At 36.7% G+C, this 17417-nt stretch overlaps 1 pseudogene across 1 annotated transcript in view; it reads right to left on the reverse strand.

Annotated features, from left to right (window-relative positions):
- Positions 1 to 2971: 2971 nt before the first annotated feature.
- Positions 2972 to 17417, reverse strand: part of LOC309844389 (elongation factor 1-delta pseudogene) — a 51043-nt pseudogene continuing 36597 nt past the window's right edge. Inside the window, exons 2-3 of the transcript in view lie at positions 7351 to 7578; positions 2972 to 3552 (exon numbers count right to left, since the gene is read on the reverse strand). The product of the transcript in view is annotated as an elongation factor 1-delta pseudogene (transcript). The remainder of the gene's footprint in view (positions 3553 to 7350; positions 7579 to 17417) is intronic.

A 17417-nucleotide genomic window follows, 5' to 3' on the forward strand; every position in this document is an offset into this window, starting at 1 on the left:
TAAATTGTCATGTAACAGCTTTTTACAAATAATTTTCATGATCAATCACTATTTGCTTTTTGACATACTACTCAGAAGGAATTCAAATGACATACCTGAATGACATTTTTAAGTTTAGAAAAACACCTAAGAACAGAAATTTTCTTTTATAGCCATCTCTTTGATTTGAATGTATTTCAATATAAAATTGTAATCTCATCTATGTTATATAAAGTGCATCTCCAATCAGAATTTACTTTTTGTATTTCATAATTATTCATCAAACTGTATACTACAATTAAGTTACTCTGATAAATTGTGTGCAAAATAATCCTAAAAATAACAAAGAAAGAAAAATATAATTCTTTGAGTTTCGGGTGGTTGTTGTTGCAGGGGAATAAGGCAGGATGATTAATCAAAGAATTTCAAAATAAAATAGATTAGAATAAAATTCTATGGAGAAATTGGAATAGAATTATGTGTAACTATGAATTCAATGAAAAAATATCATGAAATAAAATTTTGGCTATCAAAAACAATGTTATTCATTTCATGCATTTTTAAAATGTATTATGGTTAATATATTTAGATTTCACAAAATACATTTTAAATAGTTACATAAGAGTATTATTTTCAAATATCCATACTATACACTGGGAATGATAGGGTTTATAACTATGTAAATATATTAAAATATTATTGTAATATTAATACACATAAACATAAAATCATGTAAGGAGGTAAAAATTATTTTAGGTAGGAGGCATTAAAAAAACCTGAAGGATCCCATTCTTTACCACTGAGATAGTCATCTATATCCCAAAGAACATGCCATCTTTTAATGAGCCTATGTTTTAATGCTCACAAGAAACTCATCTTATTAAATAATATATCCAGAAAAATGATATATTATAATTATTCTTTGTATATTATTGAACCTGAATAGCCATTAACCCTGGAAAAGCATTTTTTAGAAATGTTTAGAGGAGTGATTTATAATTTATGTTGGTTTCTCAATCCCTTATTGTATGTTTTGTTTTAGTTCTCTCATTAATTATTTAATTTACATGTCTAACACAGATTCTCCTTTTTAAAGCCATCTAAACAATTTAAAACATATCAGAAAGTAATCCTCTTTTGTAATCTGATTTTCTCATTCTAATCTCAAGTTTAAAAGGAAAAGCTTTCTAATAAAATCATAGTTGACATGCTATTTTCCAAATGTCATCAACTTTTTCTTTCTACATACATCTTTAATAGGCTCTTCCTTTTTTCATACATATTTTACTGCAAAAATGTTTGCCATCAATATTAAAATGTGAATTATACCCATATTGGTGTACATAGCTTTCTAAATGCTATCAAATCCAATTCATTATATAGTAGTTTAATGGCATAGATCATTCATTTATTTTTTAACACAAATTTGCTTCCCCAATCAATAGCTTTTAAACTACCTTTATCCTTGTTTTTCTACTTCACTTCTGGAATATAGAGACAAGAAATGAGGGTATTTTTGTGCTACAAATTTCTGTATAAATTTTAGGAAATGTGCAATACTGAAGAGACAGACTCCATATCTAACTAATAGTTATGAATCAATATTGAGAACTGAATGCTTATTTAACATACTGCATCATTATGGAAACTATGAGTTTCAAAAATCTGGACATTTTTGAACCAATTGCTTATAAGAATAAGGAATAGGTTATTTCTTATAAAATAAGAAAAAGATTATTTAGCACTTAACTTTTGGCTGAATATTAAAGACATCAGTCATATTAAAAGTATAAGTCATTTAAATTTAGAATAAAATTCATGTTGGATTCTCATTTAGTATTTGTAAATAACATTTCCAAAACCCCAAAAATATTTTAAAACAATTAGTAAAATTAGACAAAGACGTGAATACATAGCAACTTATATTCTGAATTCAGGAAAAAAATTAAAAAATTTATAATGAAATAATACTTCGAGTTCAATCTTAATTCATCTGACTTTAAATCTTACTTGAAGTTACATAGTAGATTGAAAGATTGGCTATTTTGAGAGCATGTATGTCTCTTTTGGTGCTGTTTATTTATAAACTATTAGTCCTAAATTTGTCACATGTAGTGACATCAAATGAGAATAGAACAAAGCAAACATTGGTGTGGATAACTCTAAATCTTTCTTCATAATACCTATTATTTCCAGATCTCATTTTCCCCAGGTTCCTAATTATGACTCCTTTTCCTCTTTACAACCTGGTTCTGTATCTCTCTCATCCAGCTCCGAGTGCCATTTTCCCCTGCATACTTTAGTATCTTCCTTGAATATGGCCTTTTTTTTTTTTTTTTCTTTTTCTATACTCTTTTATTAAGTCAACATTGAGTGAATGTTCTGTTCTGTCTCCTGGAGAACCTCACTCAATGTAAATCTCAAAACATTTCTGTCAGACTCCAGCTAGCTCAACCAGCATTTTTTAGATCTGTAACATTGTATTTAGGTAAATGTGTCTGTGTGTAACAGTGCCATTAATTCAACCTCTTAGGAAGCCTACTATGTGCTAAGAAATGTCCCACACACTCAAGAAAAAATTAAAGCTCTGGAAGAGAGGTCAAAGGCAAAGTCGAAGATAGCTTTTCTTAAGCTTTACTGTATCCAGAGAACAACATGAGGAATGTAAGTAAGGGGTGACTGCAAACTGAATCACATCTGTCAGTTTAATTTAGTAGAATTGGGAAATGCATGATCATTACTATGTTAATAAAACACTTCCATATAATTAAACTGATTTATGCAATTGAGCCAAAAATGCCTTTAAAAAAAAAAAAAAGATTTTATTTATTTATTTGACGGAGACATCACAAGTAGTGAGAAAGGAGGAAGCAGGCTCCCTGCTGAGCAGTTTTGTTTGTTTATTTTGTTTTTTTGTTTGTTTTGTTTTGTTTTTGTTTGACAGTGCACTCTCAGTCTTTAACGGCTGTGGGGCGTTACACACCCAGGCCTCGAGCCCGTGCTCAGATCTTGTTGAAAGCAGCTATGCCAATGCTCTGCACATGCTCCTTGAACTTGGTGATCTCCTCCAGCAGGTCGGTCCCCACCTTGTCGTCCTTTACCACACACTGGATCTGCAGCTTACGGATGTCATAGCCCACGGGCACCAACTTGGAGCCCCGCCAGATCATCCCGTCCAACTGGATGGAGCACACGCAGGCCTCCAGTTGGGCCATGTATGTCTCATCGTCCCAAGGCTTGACATCCAGGAGGATGGAGGACTTGGCCACCAGGGCGGGCTTCTTGGCCTTCTTCTCGGCGTACTGCCGCAGCCTTTCCTCTTGCAGCCGTGTGGCCTTCTTGTCTTCTTCCTCATCGCTGCCAAACAGGTCAGTGGCGTCGTCCTCATCATCCTCCGTGGCAGTAGCTGCCTTCCTGCCGGGGGCTCCACTTGGCGCATGGGGGACACGTGCTGGGTCTGTGGGGCTGTGGCCCGGTGTGTGGGGGAGCTCTTCTCCAGCACGCTCAACCGTGCTATCGCCCTCGCCCCGCAAGGACAACAAGATGCCCTGGTTCGGATGCATCTTCTCTCTCCTTATTTCCACAAGTCTACACACTTATATACGCTTACATGACCAATCAGCGAGCAGGGTACAGGAGGGAGCGAATCAGGCTGTGCACATAAACGAACAACTTCGCTAGCAACCAATGCTGTTTACTTCCTCTTTGGGTGTTCCGCTTAGTCTCACGAGGCAATCCTAACCTGGCAACTAGCCAGGCGCCATCTTTTAATGGTGGAGGCCGCCCTGGCCAGGGGCCTGCCTCCGACATCTCCCCCTTTTTTCTTTTATGGCAGGGATCGTGCCTGTCTTAGGTTGTCAGAGGCGGGGAATATCCTTACCCATCATCAGACGGCAGATATCAATGATCTGCGTCCTGTCTTAGGTTGGTATATTTCCCCCACCAATCTTACCCATCATTGACTACCGATCCAGCATACTTAGCCACACTTGGGGGGATGTTCCAGCCTCGATGGCTAACAAGGCCTGCACCATGGCTTGCTGTTGCCTATGTTGCTGTCGCCTCCAAATTTGCAGTTTCCTTACTAGCAGAATCAAGCCCACTACGAGGATTATCATCAGACTAATTATGCTAGCCCATTGTTTCGTAAAGGTTAACACATCTTGCAATGTTTTGATTATCTCTGGGAGGGTTGCAAGCTCAACTCTGGTGTTATTTATCCTTGTTATGCCTAGTAGCAGGTGCTGAATATAGTTTTGGAATTCTGCGGACTAATTCCCCCGCAAGTATTGGGAGAGCTGTCGGGAGACATTCTGTAAGTCACTCATATTAGTATAGGCTATGGGAGTTACACAAATTGCCAGGAAGGGTACTATACATCCCAGTCCCAATAGGGCCCCCCATAAGTCCACTTGTTCTTGAACCAAATCCACTCTCTGGTTGACTATCAGGATTCCTGCTTGCAGATGTGCATTGATCTGAGTCTGTGTTTAAAGGGCAGCCGCCGTTCCTTCTGCAAGGGTGTTCACAGCTTCCGCAGTGGGTATAGTAGCAAGCGAGACTGTTGCTGCCGTGGCAGCTGCTGTAGATATAGCCAATGCTGTCACAACGGCGGCTGTGATACCAAAATCCTTCTTCTTTCTGGATAGCACCACCGGTAACTTGTCCTCTGGAATGGAAACTAGGATAGGAACATGGGTAGGGATACACATAATCACAGCCAGCTTGAAGGCCGTAACATTCCAGCACTGGGAAAGACAGCAATTCTTAGTGCAATTCAACATATCATTCAGCTCGCTAGCATTTGTTACGAGGAAAAGGAACGGTGGCCAGACGCATATGGAGTGGGCTGATAAGTAATATTTTTGGGACAAGACACATTAACTGTTGTCTCAAAGGTACTAGAGTCATTTTGTTTATAAGAACAGCTGAGGAATTTGCCACCATTTAACACGGACACTGCTGAGATATCAGTACATGCTCCTAGCAAGTTACAGACCTGCCATGCATCAAAGGGAGAGGATGGAATATGAGAGAAGAGTTAGTCACTGGTAAAGGATATGGCCATGCTTTAACCAGTGCCCACAGCTCTCTGGCTTGAGTCTGCCACAGGCAGTGTAGCATCCCCAGAGTTATCATCCGCATCTTCAGCATCATGACTGGTGTTCGGAGGCAAGGCTGCACGCACCAGCTGCTCTGGGATCCAAATTGGAGCCTCCTTTTCCTGGGGAAAAACACATACAGACCCCCTACTCCATAATAACACTGGATCTGGTCCATTCCACTTTCCTGTGAGGATGTCCTTCCAAAGTACTAAAGGCTTAGGGGAAGCAGCAGCATCACTTGCATGTCTGTCTGCAGATGATTTACCCGTTTTGTCCAACATTAAAAAATTCAAAATAAAGAGAATGGTGTTGAGCTTATCTTTAGGGGGCCTGAAGGTGTCCCCTATTCCCCCTTTTTGTTTACAAAGCGGATTTTTTATTGTAAGATGCGCATGCTCCACAACACCCTGTCCTTGTGGGTTATAGGGTATGCCATGTATCAAGTGAATGTCAAGTTGTTGTAGGAAGGCTTTAAAGGGTTGTGAGGTGTAGGCTGGACCATTATCTGTCTTTAATTGGCGTGGCTTTCCCCATGCCGCAAAAGCCTGTAGGCAATGGGCGATAACATCTCTGGATTTTTCCCCCGTATGCACTGAGGCGAAAATTATTCCAGAGCAGGTATCTACAGAGACATGAACATATCCTAACTTTCCAAATTCTGAAACATGTGTGACATCCATTTGCCATATATGATTAGGTAACAAACCCTTAGGATTAACCCCCAAGGATGGTGCAGGCAGTAAGATCACGCAATTTCTGCAGGAGACTACTATGTCCTGTGCCTGTGCTTTTGTTATGTTATATTTGAGGCGAAGAGTTAAAAAATCCTGTTTCTTCAAATCCTCCCCTAAGTGGTCCAATTGAGGTATGTTTAGCAAGCCTTCATCTAGGAACCATGGAACCGCCTTTTCCACTGTATTCAAAAAGGCCCGAGCAGTTTTTGCTTTTAATGGAGTTCCATTGGCTTTCAGCAGGTCTTCTAAAGACCCTTCCAACTGCACTTTAGATACTTCAGATCCCATTATGAACACACAGACAACAGACGCGGACGTTAAAGACTCACCGCTAAATTCCGGCTCTAAGGCCACCCCACTTCTTATTGCGGACTTGTACAAGTTAATCCCGGCTCTAAGGCTGCCCCACTTCTTATTGCGGACTCGCTAAATCCCGGCTGTAAGGCCACCCCGCTTCTCCGCCCCGCTTCTTATTGCGGACTTGTACAAGATTCCCACCACTTTGATTGTGGTCCCTTCCTCGCTTACCTACGATTTTGATAAGAAAATCCTGGCTCTATGGCTGCCCCGCTTCTTGTTGCAGTCTTGTACAAGTTTCCCACCACCTTTGTCGTGGTTTTACCCTGCTTACCTGCGGACTTCTCCCTTGCAAGGTTTTTCTATTTTTACTCCCCGCTTTACCGCGAAATTCCCACTTTTGAACCTGGCCTTTACTCCCCGCTTTACCGTGGAATTCCCACTTTTGAACGTGGCTAATTGTTGGGCTCCCCGCCGAGGGGAGGAGGTGCCCGGGCCAGCTGGAGGCCTCTCCTTGGGGCTGAGCGGGATGGCGAGTGTCGCAAACCCGGAACGCACCCACAGAAGACACCAGGCTCGGGGGATCTGTCGAAGCAGGATCTCACTTTATTGTGCGGGGGCATACCTTATATAGAGCAGCAGAAGGGAAGTGAGGACAGAGGGGGAAGAGCCAATAAGATTATGCCAAGTAGCAGTTGCTGGGTAAGGCGTGTTGGGAGAGAGGAGGAAGTGCCATAGGTTTCAGGAACCGAAACTGTGAAATTGGCGCCTTGTTGGCCGGAAGAGATGGCAAGCCGGCGCCATCTTTATTCTGGGCCGCACCCTGTGGAGGCACCTCTAGTTATGTGCCTTACAGCTAATGTCCCCGCTTACCTGCGGACCTTTACTCCCCGCTTTCCTGTGGATTACCTTGCAAAATTCCTTTATTTAGTTCCCAGGTCTCAGCACCATTTATCGCCCTCGCCCCGCAAGGACGACAAGACTCCCTGGTTCGGATACATCTTCTCTCTCCTTATTTCCACAAGTCTACACACTTATATACGCTTACATGACCAATCAGCGAGCAGGGTACAGGAGGGAGCAAATCAGGCTGTGCACATAAACGAACAACTTCGCTAGCAACCAATGCTGTTTACTTCCTCTTTGGGTGTTCCGCTTAGTCTCACGAGGCAATCCTAACCTGGCAACTAGCCAGGCGCCATCTTTTAATGGCGGAGCCCCCCCTGGCCAGGGGCCTGCCTCCGACACCGGGCCTCTAGCTGGCAGACGGCCTGCTGCAGGTCCTGCACCAATCCTCGCAGGCTCTGATTCTCCACTTCTAGGCTGGCAGTGCAGACAGCAAGCTCGCTGTGATGCCCGCTGGGTCCGCTGGAGGCCCCAGGGCCTGAGCTTCCGGCCAGGGATTTCTGGATGTTCTCCCTGGCTCTCGCAGCATCTCAGAGGATCACGCTGGCGCCATTCTCCTGGCGTGAGAAGCCCGCCACAGGCCCATAGCCACTGCTTCTAGAGTATTGCATTTGGCTCAAAAGCAATAAAAAAAGCAGGCCACTGCTTCTATAGTATTGCATTTAAATTTTGTTAATTTTGAAAAAACCATAAAAGATGACAATTCTCTTACAAAGTAAAAACCCTGTACAGATTCAGTGCCCTTTCAGACCATAAGCTGAATTCTATATTAATTAGTACTAAGTAAACAACTTTAAGAAATAATTACAATTTCATAATAAAGAAAACTAAAATGGATACCATTAGTACCATGCTAGGAATTCAAAATTCTACACCCAAGATATAAAAAGCTGGAAGAAGTGCTGCTTCCAGCTTGCAATGCAAAAGATGTTTCACTCTTCATTGGGCAGTCGAGTTATGCCACAGAATAGACTACCACATGAATGTGGCCATGATACAAAGGCAGATAAGTGCTACCCAGGGAAGAAACCAGGTCTTGATATAAGGTGGCTGAGAATAGGCAGCACATTAGGTTCAAGAGGTACGCGGTATACTTACAGAAAGAGGAAAGACTGTACATACTATTCAGCCCCTTGCAGTGTGTCATTCCTCCAAGGCCAGTGGACCCTTCTGCAGCCAAGCACCTTAACTCCTGCTGCAGTGGCAGAATCCTGACCCTTCTTGTGATCAGGTCTGAAATAGAGGAAGTTGGAGGGGTGCCTGTGGCCACTGATACACATTTAAACAAAACAAAAAACACACTGAGTCTGAAACAGATAAAGATATCCCACAGTGCCCTCACAGCACCTATGAGGGCTCTTTTCTGTTGGACAAAAATATTACAAACCGAAGCCCATTCTCATGCAGCCCAGTAGGAGGTGCAATAGACTGGCATGTCTAACTTTCCCAACAGATGTGGACCAACCTGAAAATCACAATTTTTTTCCAAACCTATTAGAGAGCTATCATCATAGAATGATCAAATGGCCCAAGGACAAAAGAGACTGTCCCTGCAGAGACAAGTGAAAAGTAAGCATATGCTTATTAGGGTAACACATGATAAGGCTGAAGACTTCACCAGAAAAGTTGACATCTGATGGAAGCCAAGTGTGCTACAGACCAGACTCTTTCTCTATGAACCCTGCTTGCTATGTGCTCACAGGAAAGAAATGGAAAAAGTAAGAAAAGTCTATGGGTTAAAAAAAAAAAAAAAAAAAAAAAAAAAAAAAAAAAAAAAAAAACTGTGCCAGTGGGAGCAACAAAGTACTTGACCTAAATTAGTCTCTACCATGAAGGGTGGGGAATGAGAGGCAATAAGCATTCCTGTCTTTAATGCATTGATTTAAAACTAATCATAGCTGGAAAGATGGGAACAACAAGGGGAGGATAAAAAGTTATTAAAGGGATGGTCAGAACTACATTCTGAGACCTAAACCGGTGCAGGTGAGTAGGGAGGGCCACATACCTTGAAACCAAGATAAGGTGTAAGACAAAGACAGGTTTAATCTACAACTGAGACTCCACACATCACTACCATTGCCACACCTAGCTAAGAAGTTTTGAATAACAAATAGAACATTACTGGGAGAGAGACAGGAGGGGAACAAGAGCATGCAGAGGGAACCTCTCTGAGGCTTGGAGCAAAGGAAAGACCCAAAACTCAGAAGGAGCAGACATTGCTGTGATAAGCCAACTGCTTTAAATTCAAGCTTTTTTCTACAGGACTCTGAAACCTGAAGAGAAATGAATGTTATCATATCAACAACAAAATCAAACCCACCACACCTTCTAGGTGGGTTAATTCACATGCCCAGTCCAAAGGCATGTCCATTTCCAGGGATCAAAACCATAGACCTCAGTATTATAGTTCCATACGAGATGTCTAGCTTTTAACTTGCAAAAACAACAACAAATACTGTAAGTTACATAAAAAGGCAAGAAAAAATATACTTAGAAGATACAAAATGAACATCAAAACTGGTTTCACATAGAGTCTAAAAGAAAAAAATGTCTCCACCAAATACATTGAGCCATTAAAAAATCTATTTATTGTACTTCATGAATTTTTTTTTATTAATTAAATACTTCATGAAAAATTTTAGAAAAATAACTTTTGCTCTGTGAAAAACAGTGTTAAAAGAATGAAAATTCAGGCAAGTCACACACTAGTATAAAATATTTTCCCATCTTGTTTGTGAAAAAGTATTTCTATCCAGAAAATACAAGGAATTCTTCAAATTCAACAATATATAAGCAAAACAGTTTTTAAAAATAGGCAAAAAATCTAGACACGCACTTCATTAAAGAAAGATACACAGATAGCAAATAAGTTTATGAAAGCATATTCAATAAAATGATTGAAAAAAAAATTAAGCCCACAATAGGATACCACTGCACACCTGTTAGAATGTCTAAAATATGAAGAAAAAAAAAAACCTGACAATACCATGTGCTGAGAGATGGAGAACAAATGAGACTCATATAAAGTTGTAGACAGTGTAAAATGGTACAGTCACTTTGGAAAACAGTCTGGTCATTTCGAATAAAGTTAAATATATACCTACCTGTGACCCAATAATCTTTCTGGGTATCTCCCCTAGAGAACAATTGCTGAAATCCAAATAACTTCTACAGTAGAGAAAATAACTGACCAATAATCTTCAAAGTCCCGAAGTAATACGAGACAAGTCTGCAGAACTATCACAGACTGGAGGAGACTATAAAGACAGAATTAAATGTAATGTGGAATACTATATTGAATTCAGGAAAAGAAAAAAGTTATTAGTGGAGCAACTGCTGAAATCCAAATAACTTCTAAACTTTAGTTAACAATATTGCCTAAAGAGCAAATTCTTAGTTTTGATGAATGTTCTATGTACAATAATATTAATTTAAGAAGAGGCTGGGTAAAGGATATTTAAGAACTCCTTGTAGAACTGCTGAGCAGTGAGTGGTCTGACTCATATATATTACAAAATAGATGAAAATCTTTGTGTGTGTGTATGTACATGTGCCTGTGTGTGTGATCGTTGCTTTTGAAATAATAAGGATGGACCTAATCCACTTGGGTATAATTAATATTTAGATAATTTGTAACTGTAAAGCAATAACAGAAAATGATGTCTAAATTTCTTGATATATATATTTATTCATAATATAATTTAGAAATAATTATGAGCTTCAGACTAATTGAGGACATAGACTAGCTGAAGGTATCCCTAAATCCTGGAAGTGAATAGAGATAGAAAAATTTATAAATTTACATACAGCATTAGTACATATATAATAATAGTACATGTAATACTAATGTACAATAGTACATATGGAGCTATATATCTGAGAAGGATTGGTGCACAATGGAATAATGTTGACTTGGTAGGCGTGTGCTAGTATTAGAATTTCAAATGGAGCTTATAGAAAATTAAATCCATGAAGGCTAACACCATTATATATCAGTACTATGGGTTCTCTGTTAAATTTAACTATTTGACATGTTGTTATGTTAATATCTATATTAACAAATCTCACATAACAGCCAAATAAGCAATAAACTCCAACAAAAATGAACAACAACAAAAAATCCAATTGTGTTTCCAACAAGAATTCTGAACTTTAATTAACACTGTTCAAGTCACACAATCCTTAGTTATGGGTTTTGCTGACATTAACTAACCTTATTATTTTGAAGCATTTCTACATATGTTAATTTGATTTTATGAGGCCCATTTCATAATGCATTTAGACATGTCAGCCCAGGCATACTATGCCTAATTCACACTTCATTCATTTTGATACCATTTGGCTTTCAGCCTTATGGTAGTAATAACCTATCATGTGTAAATAAATGCCACATGATTCACACTCTGTTCTGTCTCATTGCTTATTTATCTAAATACAGAGAAAAAGGACAATGTGTTGTAACCTACAAAACGTTAATTTGCTGCAAAACATCTGGATAATCTTACTCTTTATTAACTGGTATTCACTGATACTTTAAAAGCCCAAGGATGAAATACTTTGACATAACGTGTCAAAGAAGTAAACTGAATATGAAATATTTTATATAGAAAAGCTGGATCTGATCAAAATCTTGGCTTTAGTCAAAGGATGGCTTCAGAGTTAGAATCTTATATCTGAGAATAGAATTCAGAGGTTTATCCTTATGGATTAAGTTCAATGAATCCTAGTGTGTTTAGTAACAATAGTAACATTGGTAAGGTACTTAAAGTATGCCAGACATGGAATATATACTTTTTCCTCTTAGAACTACATTGGGAGGTAAATACTTATTATCCTTACATTAGAGATGATAAACTGAGCAACATATCCAGAGTCTCAAGCTGGTAAATAGCAGAATCACAATCTGTATGAATAGTCAGTCTGACTAAATGTTTCATTGTCTCTGCCTAACTGAAATGAGCAGTGAAGTAAGCTATGATGTAGATAGGCATTTCTGCAAAACCATAGATTATGTTCCTTTTGTAGTCATGCTGAGAAAGTCCTTCCTCGCATGAACTTTATATGCATTTTATTTTTTTCTACAAATTTGTTTTTTAATTGGAAATTTTATCAACTTAAATTCATTTTGACTTAAAGTGTAAGGAAGAATATGAATTTTTTTCACCAAATGCTGAAATCAATTATAAATAATTAAGTTTTCCAAGGAAGGTCTTGAAAAGACCAAGACAAATACTGAAGATTACATGAATTCAGATGATAATAAGTCTTTTGGCTTAAATTTTATAAAAAATTCAAAAGGGCTTTATTTTATAACTAATAAAAAAGTCCTGCTCACAGGTAAACCTGTTTAGCTGCCTCAATAGTTTTAGAAGCAGTCAGTAATTAGTAATTTCATGAAACTTTTACTATTGGTCTCAAACACTTGTTCTCATGGTCACACCTGTGTAAAGTTACCTTGTTCATCTGAAAATTAGAAATTTGAATGAGATATTGTATTTTTGATGTCAAATCCTTTTATAAATATATGAACATTCTCATTAAAAAATCACATGGGGGCTTAAGTGGGTAGGAGAAGAATAAATGAAACAAGATGGGATTGGGAGGGAGACAAACCATAAGTGACTCTTAATCTCACAAAACAAACTGAGGGTTGCTGGGGGGAGGGGATTTGGGAGAAGGGGGTGGGATTATGGACATTGGGGAGGGTATGTGCTTTGGTGAGTGCTGTGAAGTGTGTAAACCTGGTGATTCACAGACCTGTACCCCTGGGGATAAAAATATATGTTTATAAATATATATATATATATAAAAAAACCAAAAAAACAAAAAAATCACTTTGTATGTATGATGAAAGAATTCATTTCAGTGTGTATGATACTGTGGGAAAAATGCAAAAAAAGTACCCTTGAAATCTATAAAGTTATTAAGAAATGGATAAAATTAATGCAATCTAATTCAACTTCCCTAAAGATTTTAATTTTAATATTCTGAGGTAGAGCCTGATTATAACTATTTTTTGTCTGATCATAACTATTTTTAAAAGTATTTTATGGGGGGGCGCTTGGGTGGCTCAGTCAGTTAAGCTTCTGCCTTTGCTCACTTCATGATCTCAGAGTCCTGGGAAAGAGCTCCACTTTGGGCTCCCTGCTCACCAAAGTCTGCTTCTTCCTCTCTCTCTGCCCCTCCCCCATCTTGTGTTCACTCACTTTCTCGCTCTTTATCTCTCTGAAATAAACAAAATCTTTAAAAAAAATTAAAAAATAAATTTAAATAGTATCTTAGGTAATTCTAGTGTGTTTTAAAATGGAAGAAACTTTTTAAAAGGATGCCGATTTTTAATATGTAATTAATGTGAATTAAAAGCACTTAATAAGAAATGCCATATGTATAATATTAGAACACAAGATTATAACTAATGTCACCACTCTTGGAAACACAGTAATTGTGTGCTGCACCACATTGATTATCATTGTTTTCCATTAGGTCACTAATTCAAGATGAGAGTAATTTAGATGTCCTCAGAACGGTATTTTAAAATATTTTCATAAAACGTGTTTCATTACTCAATTTTTAAAAATGAAGGTGACATTCGCTGGAAAGAGTTGCTATGCATGAACAAAAAATACCTGAATTGAAGTCATTATCCATCTCATTGAGGAAGAATTTTTCTTAACATTGAGCTCAGTGATTTAGATAAATGGGGGGCACTGGCTTTGAAATTGAAATACTGATGACAAAATAGTCTGTTATTTAGTCATTAAGTATAGTATTAAGCTGCCTTCCAAATAAAAGCTTGCTGCCTTCTGAATAATTTTTAAAACATCTTTGGATTTAACATGTCTCCAAAGAGAATGTGAATCTAGGAAATAAAGCACTATATAACTCAAGTTTCTTTCAGCTCTCTATGACATTGGCAAATTGTTTTTTCTTTCAGTCATTCATAATTGTGACTTGTTGAATAGTATATTTTCTGTTTTAATGTTCTGAGTCACTGTAGTTTATAACGTCTTAAAGGTAAGAAAACAATTTAGAAAATGATAAATGTAAGACTACTCTAAGAATTTTCTAAACAAATTATGCAACAAATTAAATAATTAAAGATCCATAGATAGGCCACTGACATTATTACCAAATGCAGATCCTTATTTGGATTTTCAGTAACTGATTATGATTAACTGAGATTAAAGTGAACCCCAAAATTGTGGTGATTAGAGGTACTTACGAATGTAATGTGAAGATCACTTACATATAGACCACTCTCTTCTTGTTTATGAAACCATGCTCTGTATGGAGAATGCATAGTTTCTAGAAAGAGATATCATCAAATCATATATTGGCCTGTTAATAGTGCTCATTTTAATTTTGTGCTTATTTTAATAATTCCCACTGCTACTGTAAAGAAATTAATTTACAAACCAATCTCATATAATATAAAGTAGCTTCATGAAAGTCATTATATGAGGTATAAGAATAAAAATGCTTTAAGTCTATGTGGAATTACTCAAAAGTCATTAGTCTCAATATGTGAAATAAAATAATATTAACAAAATTTTATAATTTTATATATATATACTATGTATATATATATAAAATAATAACAATTCTAATTAACAAGTTATTTCAATTCTAATTAACAAGTATTATAAATATGGGCAGAATATAACTCTTATCCTTGAGAAAATTAAAATTATCCTTCCAATGAAATCACCTGAAAAATTTTATCAAGAAAAAATTGAATACACCTAACATTTCAAGGTTAAGATATGCTTATTTGACACAAAGTTTGAACACTGATTTAAGATCAAAACAGTATTGGGGCTCCTGGGTGGCTCAGTGGGTTAAAGCCTCTCCCAAATTCTTGGGATCAAGCCCCACATCAGGCTCTCTGCTCAGCAGGGAGCCTGCTTCCTCCTCTCTCTCTCTCTGCCTGTCTCTCCATCTACTTGTGATCTCTCTCTCTCTCTGTCAAGTGAATAGATAAAATCTTAAAAAAAAAATTAAAATAGTATTATAAAACTAAATGCAAAATTAACATGTAATGAGTAATTTCTAAAGACTCACATTTTTTAAATGCTACTAATGGCATTTGAGAACTCTTTGCAAGTAAAGTTCAAAGAGATTTTAATACCACAATGTGAAAACACACTAAACTTCCTTCTGACATGCATGATTCAATAATTTTTACTTCTAAGAATTTTTATTAGATTGCATATGTAAGAAATTGAAAATGTATCTTAAATATAATTTAGAAAGTTTTAAAAATATGTAACAATCTTTAATCTGTTTTCAAGTTATGTTACAAACTATATTAGACAAATCTTTAATTGTATGGATTCCTAAATTTAATTTACTGTCAAAGACTGGAACTTACACAAACATTATGGTTCAAGTTTGATCCCTGGAGTCCTGAGTTTATCAGTTATGAGGTGTTACTTAATGTTTCTTTTTTTTTTAAATTTTTACCTTGTTACTTAATGTTTCTAATCATGAACTTCATCATCTATTAAATGATCATAATAAACATAGTGCCTTACAAAGCACTGGTATACATACACACATATATACACACACTTTCTCAGTGACTGATACAGATATAGAAACACATGATATATAATGATATATACATATATATATATTCACATACACACACACAGATATCTCTTACTTATCTCACCTAAATAAAAATCCAATAAATCTTAGCTTAATTTAGTCTGACAAGCCAAACAAATATAAATTGAATGTCTACTATGCTACCCAGAATTGTATACTTCCAGGTATACGGAGACCACTAATAAACAGAGAATTCACTAAATTTTGAACAATTTTAATTGCATTCGCCTATAAAAGTTTTCCTATTTAAAGGGAACTTAACTTACTTGTATTTCTACAACTTGTGTCAAGTAGAGTTCCTAATAAAATGTTTCAAGTGATTGGTTAAATGAATAATATCTCCTTAGTTTCTACATATTGGTAGAAATGACAATCTCCAAAAAGTTCACAAATATATACCTTCCTTTTAACCTGATAATCCCCATTCCATCTTCTGATCTGTAGTACAGTAAGATAATTAGTTTGTTATTTTATAAGCTGCCAAATTTGTGGTGACTTGTTATAGCAGCAATAGAAAAATAACACAAATTCTATGAAATATACACACAAACAGACATATATATTCCCTGTGAGCTATTATTTATTTATTTATAGGATATAATATATACACCCATATATAAACAAATAAAATCATGAATTAATTTTATTAACATTGGATGAAAAAAGAAATGAGATACATTTGGCACAAAAGATTGAAAATACCAATCTTGTAAAGAATAGTGAACTTTAAATGCTTAATTATAATATTACATTTCAGGTGGCCTCTGAGCAGAGTTGAAAAGACAGACTGAAAGCGATGATGTTGGAGATAGTGGTGGAACCTTCTGCATAAAAGCTATGAGATAAAGTTAAAAGAATAAGATGATGGACCAAGAGGGATGACTATGAGAGGATATGTAAAAATGTGTGTGTGTATTAACTGGGTTTTGTTCATAGACAAACATGCATAACCCTCCTATGAAAAGGCAGTAACAAATTGTCAAAGAAATGCTGTTCATCTCTTGCATGTGTCTTTCTGCAGCTTTAACAATCTCATCTAATATTTCTTACAATTAGTTCCCTGTTTCATAAGGTACATATATATTTTGAACATTTTTTTAGTGATTAATAGGCAAAGTTATTTGAAGAAAATTTATGGTTGATTACATTATATACATTCCAATGTAATTTAATAGACTCTTTTGTATGCCAAAATTACTAATATTCAATTGCATGAATACAATTATGATAAAGGAATATGATGTCTAAATTGAGAATGACAGTCTTTCTGTATGAAATGTTCCATTACTGGCTCATCTCATACCGATAGCTAAAAATTGCCTGAACTATATCCCTTCTGCCTCTGCCTCCCTTCACTCCAGTACACTGAAGCTTATCAGACAGATTTAGGATCAAATCAAGTTGCCCCTCCTGGGAGTCTGGAATTGAGATCCTAGAAAACCAACTGATTTATCTAGAAGAAGCTAAAGCAGTAAGGTCATGGAGACTCAAATGTGGAAGTGCCATTTAGAAACACATGTAAAGTGATGAGACAAAAGATTAAGTAGAAGAAAAGACTGGAAAGAGCTGATGATCTGAAGTGGAATAAGAATAAAAATACAAAAACAGAACAAAAGAAAAAAAATCCATGAAGTAAAAAATTCATGTGTGATCCCACCACCTGTACTTCCAGCTCTGGTATCCAATATTCATTTTATCTCCTTACTGGTATTTGGGTATCAGGTGACCTGCTGTCTTGAAATATATTCCTGCTTACTTGGATCACTTGAGAGCATCTTTACTTTTT

This window comes from Mustela nivalis, assembly GCF_964662115.1.
Source record: "Mustela nivalis genome assembly, chromosome: 1".
Taxonomy (NCBI): Eukaryota; Metazoa; Chordata; class Mammalia; order Carnivora; family Mustelidae; genus Mustela; species Mustela nivalis.